Below are 11,029 nucleotides of genomic sequence, written 5' to 3' on the forward strand. Positions count from 1 at the left end.
CAACATTATTAATTTTTATTTAATGTATAATATTTTACATAATTTCATATTTTCTTATGATATGGAGGATATATATATATATATATTCTTAAATAGGATTGAAAAAAATTTAAAATTTTCATGTTAATTATATATATTTTATAAAAAATTATAAAATATTAAAAGCTAATTAGTCTCAATAAACTTAATACTTCGTTGTTGAAGAAATTTAAAATGAAAATATATAAACCAATAAAATAATAAATAATTAAATTTATATATTTATAGAACACTAATCATAAAATAATATTATAATAAATTTTTTGTCACACCTTACCCCTCTGTAAGGTATAACATGATCCCGTAGAATACCTAATGAACTATCGCACTTCACCTACCGATAACTCATTAAGTACCCTACAAGGGATTTTAAAACAATTTTCTTATTTTTGATAAGTGGTGAGCATTTTCTAATAAGTATTTAAAACATTTAGTTAAAATTAAAACTAGTTAATATTTTTGGTCCATTTTAGTTATCCGCAAATTTTATAAAAATTTTGACAGAGTTTCCTCTGTATTTTGAGAAAACCGTTCTTCGAATAGCTGTAAAAAGCACTTCTAAAAATTTTTCTCAACAGCTGCTTCAATTTAATACTCAATCTCAATCAATTTCTCAAATTCACAAGTTCAATAATTCCTTCAAAATATTGTCCATCAATATCATTTATTCATATTCCATTCAAGATAAACAATTTATATATTCATCATACTAAAATTTACATCCAGAAAATCCAAACTAAAATTTATTACAACTTTTATACAAACTTTGTACAAGCTGCTCAAAACCCATGTACATGTCCATACATTTATGTGCAATATATACATCAAAAGAAATATTTACAGTTAGGGTATAAATTATACCCGAAAACTTTAGGCTGGTAGCTTCTCACACCTCAAGAGCCACGCTTCTCCTCTAATCTCTCAGATGCTGACAAAGAATAAAAGCTATCGCTGAGTACTAGGACTCAGTGGTGCACAACATACTAAATAATCTTTATGCAAAATATAAATCACAGTTATTCAAAATTTGACTAAACATGAGCATTAAACATAAAACATGAATCATGAGGTTTTAATGCAAACCAAGTTCGTTTCGAAGTATCAAAACACATTTCATAAAACCCACAGTTAGATCACGCCATTCGAAACAAATAGAATCTCAATAGCCAGAGGCTAAAGAGAAATCACATGAATCTCAATAGCCAGAGGCTAAAGAGAAATCATATCACAAGGCTAGCTAGCTCAAATATATGGATATCCATTCACATCCTCTTCTACTGGCACACCTAAACACTTCTCCAGAGAAGGAATCAAAATTCGAAACTAATTACCTCCACTAGTCGTGCTAGTGAGGTGTTCAAATATGTGGTCATGACACTGTGGTTTCAAAACTTATCTTAACAATTTGCTAAACATTGTCTTTTCAAATATACATAATAACTTTCAACAATTTAGATCAAACATCATAAAAATGCCATAATCCAATATTTCATATTATTCAAAACGATATGCAAAAGATGATTATAAAAGTATATGTTGTGCACAAACCTCAAACGAGTCGCCTGTTGGCCTTGACTCGACTCCTCGGGTTCTGTCCCGGTATTCTTTTCCACTGAAACACGAAATTTTCTAATGTTTCAATACTAAAACTTAAAATAAATCCAAAATAAACTTAACTTCACATTTACCTAGGTCTAATGTGTTAAATTCGACGTTCTTGAAATTTTGTGTTTCGGGTTACTATTCACTGCACTATTCAAGTCAAATTATTGACTTTCTAAGGCTTAATAGGTATGGGAACTCCAACTTCACCCACATACCACATTTTGGTCACCAAACTTGTTGGTTTTGGTCATTTGTTTAAAGCTTAGGTCATTTTGGCAAAATTGCCAATTTTCGGTTTTGGTTCTCCGAAGTTGCACTATTCCATTGGTTGATCTACTGTTGAAATTTAACAAAACTTCCTTCATAGAAAATGTTCCTTATTGTCTTAAGTGTATTCTCATTTTTGGATCACCTCAATCGGAGTTTTGTAGCTTAAGTTATGGCCAAAATAAGTTTACTGTTCACGTGCACTGTTCATGCTGAAATTTTAGGTTCTGGCAGATTTTGATCCAACTTTGGTCAATAATTTGATCAAGTTAAGTTCATAATTTGGTCTCACTTTCTTCATATGAAATGTTCTACTATGTCTTAGGTTTCCATCGGTTCGAGAATCGCCTAAATCCGAGTTTTCTAGAGAGAGTTATAGCCATCCAAACATTGCTGCTCAATGAAAATTCTGCAGAGTTGCAGGTTTGGTAACCTAACTTTGCTCAATAATTTGAATGGGTTAATGGCATAATTTGGGGTGATGTTCTTCATGAAAGTTTTAGATCTATATGCCCTCTAACCCCTGGCCAAATTTCAGGTCAATTTGACCTGTCTAACTCGAGTTATGACCTACTGTTCATTTGGTCAGTTTAGTGCAGTGGCAGCCTGCTATCATTTCACTTTGGTCAATTGTTTCACCAAGCTTTGGTCAGTTTTTGGCCATGGTTCCTTAATGAAAATTGTGCTCTTTTATGTCTATTTTCATCTCCAATTGGTGGCATATCCATTAGGCTTGTAAAATTTGAGTTTTGGTCCTTCAAAGTGGGTTTGGTCATGCTGCATTGACCTACGAATTTAACTTAGTTTCCTATCATTCCCACACAAGTTATTTGGTCATAATTGACCATTATTTCACTTCACAATAGGTCCAACATGTCATTTATGCATTTCTCCAAAATTTTGCCTCAAAACCCTAACATTCAAACCCTAGCTCTTCCATCTCATGCATTTAATCACAACTAGTGCCCTTAACCTTAACCATTCAACTAATCAAAGCTTTTAAACTCATTATAATGCATCAATTTCATGTAAATCATACTCCTCTCAAGCTGCCCGAATTTTAGTTTGGTCCTTCTCCCATGTTTGTTTCATTTAATCAAGTTCTAAGCTCACTTTCAACCACTAATTATGCATTTAAAATGGAAAGTAAGGAGTTTAATATACTAACCTTGCTTGGAGGATTTTTAGGCTCCCCTTTCTTCAAGTCTTTCTTCTTTTTTTTACTCTCTAATGCTCTCTCAACATGTAAGGAGAAATTTTTGTGTGGAGACTTTGTGAATTTATAGGTTAAGGTAGGGAAATTCAAGCTTTTATTCCCTTAACAATGGTGAAATATGGTGAAGGAGTGGGAAGAGAGGAATGGGACGGCAAAAGGGAAGAAAGAAGACCAAAATTGATTTTTTTCATTTCTTTTCTTTATTTATTTTAGTGTATGGAAGACCACAAAAAGTCCAATTAAATAATTCACTTAATTAATTTGTTTATGACATCATTCATGATGTCATCAACTTTGACTTTTCCATCTTCTTTCTCTTTTTTTTTATTTATTATTTTTCTATTAGTTCTTTAATTTAATTCTCGATTCCGAAATTTTCTTTTCTCCGATTTTATTTGACAGTTAGGTCAGGAGTCAGCTCTCGGGGTCAATTGACCAAATTGCCCCTCGCCGGTTCATCCCGGTTTGCAAATAATCCAATATTTCTTCCGGCTCCCTGACCTAATTATTTGACTGGCTTAACAGTTCTTTTTCGTGATTTTCTCTTTTCCACTGTGTCCATAAGGGTCCTAAGGACCGCAGCGTCACATTTTACGGTTCGAAATTTGAGTTTAAAACAACTTCATAGCTGCTTCGAAGAGGTCACTCATCGCTGTGACTCTCGGCTCGTTTAACCTCTTATGTTCTGTTTTTCTTATTTATAGTTAACTAATTAAACATTACTAATTATTTGTATTTATGGTTTCTCTAGTTGTCTTAAATGTGGCCCTAATCCCAATAATTGTCTGGACCGACACCGGTCACCGGAACAGTGAAATATACCAGACTATGCAAATGGGGTGTTACATTTTTCATAATAAATTTCACTTCTATAATTTTTTATTTTCATTTATATACTTTCATTTTCATTAACTTAATCTAAAAATTATAAGTATACATATAACGTACATGCCATGAAAATGAAAATTTATTATATTATCATAATGATAATCAATATATTATAATATTCTATTATATAAAAAATTAATAAAAAAAATTTATATAAAAATATTAAAATTACGAGTACATATAACGAATGCAGAAAACGTGCAATGCGTGTTTTGAAAAAAACCAGTTATAATTAAAATTTAGAAAATATGTTACTATATTTATTCAATTAAATTTGAATGTTTTCATAATTATTTGTCTACTGATTACACTTTTATTTATATTTTTAAAATCTTTTTATTTAGTATTCTTATGAGTGATAATATATATTAATTATATATGTGAACTAATTTTTTTTATAGAAAATGTTTTGCAAAAAGGGTAAGCAATACAATTTTATTAAAAATCTAAATTGGATATGCAATGATTATAAATAAAGTATTAAAATGATAGTATTATAGTTATATGTTATAAATTTTAATAATCAAATTATATAAAAAGATATTAAAAATAATTTTAATAAAAAGTGAACTATTAAAATTTAAATTAAATATATAAAAAAATTAATTTCTATTAAATTTGTGCATAGCACAAACATTTAGTTAGTATAAATATAAAGTAAGCTAAATTCTTTGAAGAGATTACCATGTGGCGTTTTTTTTTCAAGAGCTTACCACGCGGTTTAACTCTCTTTTTTTTATGTATTTAATAAATTTTATTTACTTTAATGTCATTTTATTTTTATTTATTTTATTTTAATATGTCTTTAATACAGACATATATATGTGTGTGCCCATGTGTCAATTTAAATAAATATCACATTGAATACTTAAAAGTTTAGCCTTCTTTTCCTTTTTATATATTTAATAAATTTTAATTTATTTTAATATTATTTTATTTTTATTTATCTTAAAAAATAATTATTTTTATAATAATATTGATTGTCATTCATTTATTCAAGGATGGAGGGAAGGGAGCTAGTTAGAAAAATAGTGAAGGATAAATTCATGAATTTTAATTTCGCAAAGGAACTTAAAACTAAAATTAAGACTTTATCTTTTTAAAGGCAAAGTTTTTACGGGACATTAAATCGTAATTACTAACTGATAATCAATTTTGACTGCTTAAAAATAAATTAAATCCATTTAGTCATTTTATCAACTTCCCCTTTACATTGGTAAAAAAAATCTCCTTAGTATTAAAAAAGTGTAAAATTTACAAATAATATTGATTAATAATTTTAAAAAATTGAAATTATTTATTTCAAATATTTTAAAATGTTAATTTAAATATTTTTTTTAAAAAATATTTCTTTACTAATAAAGTATTTTTAAGATTTTTCATGCACTTTTAAATTTTACTTATTTTAAAGTTGGCTAATGTAAAAATGAATGAAAAAAAAAAATTACTTGACATGATCGGTTAGTTTAATTTTTAAATAATAACTTACTAATAATTATCATTACAAGAAAAATTCAGATTTATGATGGAAAAATCCGCCACAACTCCATCACAAATCTAATTTTTTGATGGATTTATGACGAGAAAATTGACGTTACAATTTTGCTTGCCACAAATTTTTAGTGACAGATAAAAAAATTCCGTTTATAAATTTGTGACAAAATTGTGACGGAACATCTGTCAAAATTTATGACGAAATTCATTCGTTCATCACAAAATGTTGGCCGGTAAAAGCATAAATCCATCACAAAATTTAGACAAATTAGTGATGGCAAGTCCGTGACAAAATATTGTCCGTCACAAGTTGTTTTGACTAATTTTTTTTTTTAACGGAAAGCTTTCCATCACAGAATTATAAAGGATCAGTCCGTCACAAAATTATGATGGATCAGTCTGTCATGAATTTTTGACAGATTATAATTAATCACAAAATTAATTTTTTTAATTTTTTTTGATATTCTAAATTTTTAATAATAAATAAATCATAATGAATTAAGAATTATTATATTTATATAATTAGTAATAAGAATAAATAAATAGAATAATAAAATTTACAATAATTAGTAAATAAAAATAGCATATATTATATAAAAGTATAAAGTTAACCATACAAGTAATAAGTTCAGTTAGCAAATATATATAAATAATATCAAGCTACAGATTCGGTGTGCTCTGATCATGGGGATCAACAGAATCACTTGAAGAGCAGGATGATAACGTCATTTGCCTCATCATATGCCTCATCTCCTCCTGCATAGAGCGAAATTGTTCTTCACTTTGTTGCCTGAGGTGCGATACCTCCTTCTCAATGCGTTGCTAGAGAATTAGCTCTTGATTTTCCCTCATGGGCACGATCTCCTCCTCAAGCACTCTAATGCGCTCATCAGCAACATGATTTGTCACCATAGCTGTCCTGTGTGAAGTGGCAGAGCTACTGGATGAGTCTGGGTACAAAGTTGAAGCATGAGAGCCCAAACCGTACACGCGCTGCTTCTTCTCTCCACCCACAATATCAAAGTATTAGTGATTCACATTGATTGAGATCTCTTGTGACTCATCATCTTGTGAGTTCAAAGTAGCATAAGCAGTAGCAGCAGCCACCATAGCCTCCATTTGATCCTGTATATAATTATTAGATTTAATAACTAATTACAAGTAACAATGAAACTAGGAAAATGAAATTTAAAAATTTCAGTATACAAACTTAATAATTAGGAAAATTTTGATAGAGTATTATCTGTAACAGAACATATCATATCTGCTAATGAAGGTAAAATAATATTCCTACATATAAAATAATACTTCTAATATCCTTTTTATACCATCCACTGCTACAACATTTATACACAAACACAAGCACTTTTAAAACATTAACAATATAGCTCAATTTATAATAGTTAATAAAAAATATTATATTGAATCATATTACTCTGACATTAACTTTGAAAATGAAATATAAATATTAATACAAATAATAATAAATGTGAAAATTAAATATATACAATTATTTAAAATCTTAATAATTATAAAAATTTCCGGCAGAGTATTATTTGTACCAAAACGTGTCATACTTGCCATGAAAGCAAAATAATGTTTCTGCAATTAAAATAACACTTTTAATATTCTCCTTATACCACCCAAAACTGCATAATTTGCTCTCAAATCCAAGCACTTCTAAAACATTCATAAGATATAAATAACAATAAAAATGAAATAAAATTTAATAACAATAATAATATAACATATGCATAATAATCCAAATAAAAATAAAAAACTATAAAAATTTCTTATGTTAATGCTCTGAGATTTGGCATCAATAAAGGTCCATCCTTTTTTTTATGCAACTTCTTAAACACTTCCTATGAATGAGGATCACGATACAGTTCTTCCACCTAAAATTTATATAAATTTAAAGTAATAAATCTATAATTAATGTCATGAAATATGTAATAATAGTTAATTAATAAATTAAAAAGTGGAATGCAATACCATTTTCAGACTGTACTCCACAGTAGACTTGGAACCACCTGTATGTTTACTTAAACTAGTACCTGGACCACCAGTCTCGCTATGCCAGTTTTGAGCGACAATACGAGATTTAGTAATCGACTCTAGAGTGGACCAGTGTGCTATCCAACTATCCCATACAGATTGTGCAACTTATAGGTTTTGTTCCTTTCTTCTTCCAAGTGTATAATTTCTTATTATACAAGAAAGATGCCACTTTGTCCCAAGTATCTTTAATTACGCCATCATCAGTTGCATTCCATTGATATTTTTTCTAAGAAATAAGTATTTCGATTATTAAAATAATTATATCAATACTAGTAAGTATATATATATTTGCTAGAAATAAATAATAATTACTATAAATTGCTGCCAGTAAAAGTTACAAGTAGATAGAGAGACATCTTTCCATGTGTAACCAGTAGCATCCTGTCGCTCCCTGATAGTGCCCGTGATATGGGTCGATATAGTATGACCATTATTTTCCTCCAAAAAGAAAATGACTAAAAATTAACGTTTTCCTTCATATTTAAAACTAAATCCCTTGGATTGTTTATGTTAAGAAATAAGACATCTAAAGTAAAATAACCTTACTTACTTTCCCCTTACAACTCTGATCATAATCCGATTAGATGAGTATGAGCCAGGAGCAAAACCAATAGAAGCAACTGGAGTAGCATGACAATATAAAATAAAATAACTAAAATAAAGTAAATATGCAGAATGTATGTTTACATTTTTGGTAGACTTAATTTCTGATATTTATTGCAGTATTATTCGATTAAAATTTGGTAAGATTTATCATTATTGCCCGAGTAACCTATACTAGTTGACTGGACTGGATAAACAGGTAAACTGGCACTGGATACTAAGTACCTCGGACCATCACACCATCGGTCACATTGTGTCTCCCAGTGTGCAACAGAACAGCTAATAAACTGTAATAATCATCAAGGATATAATTCAAGTATAATAACTCAATTACCATAGCCAAAGACTATTTTATCACAGAATGGCATGGGAGGCCATGAAACACAGAATGACATGAAGCCATATGCAGTACTGCTAACAGAACCCTATTGGCATGCCAACCTATCCAAACCAATCTTGCTAGGTGTACTAGGGCATGTTACACTTTTAAATTGTATAATTCTAGAAATTTAAGTTTAGGTGTTACTATTCATTTCATTAGTTAACTAAAATGTTGGCTTTTGCATAGGCAATAGGTACATTGGTTCTAGTACTCCCAGCATACCACATTTTGCATTCTAAAATTATTGGTATTGGTTGCCAATACCATTTCTAAACTTAATGTTAATTGTTCAAAATTTTTAATTTTCAAGCTTTGTGTTTACTGTTCCATTAGTCATTTTTGCAGTGGGAATTTGACAAAATGATCAACATGAAAGTTGTTTCTTATTTTGTCTAGTTATATTTCCTTTTTTGAATCACTCCATTTGGAGTTTTGTAGCTCAAGTTATGGCCCAAAAACCATAACTGGCCATATTATAATTTTTCCAGAATTTCTGGACTGACCAAATCTATAGTATTTTGAGCAGTGATTGCAGGTCACTTTTTGAATATGTTATGGTCATAATTTGGGTTAGGTTTCTTCATGAAAGTTGTAGGTCTATATCTCAGCTTGTTGCTGGTAAAATTTCAGGTCAATTGGACCTTTCTACACTGAGTTATGGCCAAATGACTAAATATTGTTCATTTGGATATTTTGCCCAGGCAAAATGCAGGTCACCCGGATTAGGGCAATCTTTAGGTCAACTTGGTTTAGTTTTCTGGGCATTATTTCTTCACCAAAGTTGTGCCATTATGTGTCTAGTTTCATATCCAATTGGCCTTGCACCAATTAAACCTCTACAACTCCAGTTATTGCTGCCCAAACCTACTGGACTCATGTCCAGTCCTACAGGTCACCAAGGGCAGCCACACCAAACTCAATTCTCACTACACAAGCCACTTCATTTTTTATTCAAAAAAAAAACCAAATGGTCACTAATTGATCATTAAAACCTACTTTCATAATCATAATCAAAGTCTCATTTTCATCCCAAACCCTAACTCAACTATCTCAAACCATGCATTACAACTTGCATTTCATTACTCCATTTAAAAAATTAATACTAAGGGCAGCCATACTACCATTTTAACTCCATGAAAATCATCAAAATCTTACCCCAACCAAGGCTGCCAAAAATATGGGATGAGCATACACATGGTATTTATTAAATTTCTTTGTAATTTTGCACTCAATCATACTCCTTTAACATGAATTTAAAGAGAAAATCAAGGTTAGGTCACAAACCTCTAATGGAGTGAAATTCCAACTTGCTAGGGTTCTTCTTTTTCTTTTCTTTGCTCCCAAAAGACTCACCAAGATGTAAAAACAAGAATTTGTGTTGGGAACATAGGGTTTAGTGGGTGAAAAACTATGGAAATTAAGCTTTGAAAAGCTTGATAATGGTGACTATGGAGGGAGAGTGAGACGGCAAGGAAGAAGGATAAAAAGCTTTTGATTTTTTTTTTCTTTTGTTTTCTGCCCATTAAGTCTTTTTAAACATATTAGTGCCATGTGTCAACATGTGATTGGGTGGGAGAATAGTAATGACATCATAATGATGTCATAATCCTCTTTTTTTCTCATTTTCTATCCTTTTCTTGTTTATTTAATTTCAATTAAATTTTTAACAATATTTATTCAAATTTTATGTCATATAAATTATTTAAATAAATGCACAAGTTGGTCAAAAATCATATTTGAAGACGAAATGACCAAAATGCCCTTCGTTTGGCTTAATGAGCCAAAATTGTGTGTATCGATAGAAAAATTTTTCTAAGCATTTTCTTGGCATTCTAATGCCATAAGTACCTCAATGACCCTTCTTTGGAGTCCCAAAAATTACTTTATAATTTTTCCCCTGGGTCTAGGGTTGTTAACGGCCTTCACCGTCACTTCCCCTTCGGGTTACTCCTCACTGGGGTTTCAGCTCGTTTAACCTTAGTGTATTTCATTTCTATAAATTTTCCTTGATTGTTATGAGCATTATTTAGTTTCTTTATAACTCCTCACTCTAGTCTATTTAAAATTTCAAATATTTTAGCTGCCCGGACTGACATTGATCACCGAAACAGTAGACTGTACGAACTAGCTAAAGTGAGGATGTTACAAATAATGTTAAGGGCAGTAAGTCAGTGAAGACAAATTATAGAATGCTAGTTAATAGAGGAAGTGTAAAAATGAAAATTTTGACAGTTGATTATAGACGCAGCATAACCCAAATGCCAGTGAAAATACTAGTCAGAGTGGTCAAAGGACTAATTTTGAGTAACATCAAGGTGTAGATGACTTGATAGAAATAGTGAAAAAATACAAGTTTCTGACATGACAGTCAAGTCAAGAAAGATAATAGAGCTAAAGAATAAAATAGTTAAAGTTTGGATTTGGGTACTATAAAAGAAGTTGACTAAAGTACAAACTGAAAGGCCCAAATTAGG

This window comes from Hevea brasiliensis, chromosome 4, assembly GCF_030052815.1.
Source record: "Hevea brasiliensis isolate MT/VB/25A 57/8 chromosome 4, ASM3005281v1, whole genome shotgun sequence".
Taxonomy (NCBI): Eukaryota; Viridiplantae; Streptophyta; class Magnoliopsida; order Malpighiales; family Euphorbiaceae; genus Hevea; species Hevea brasiliensis.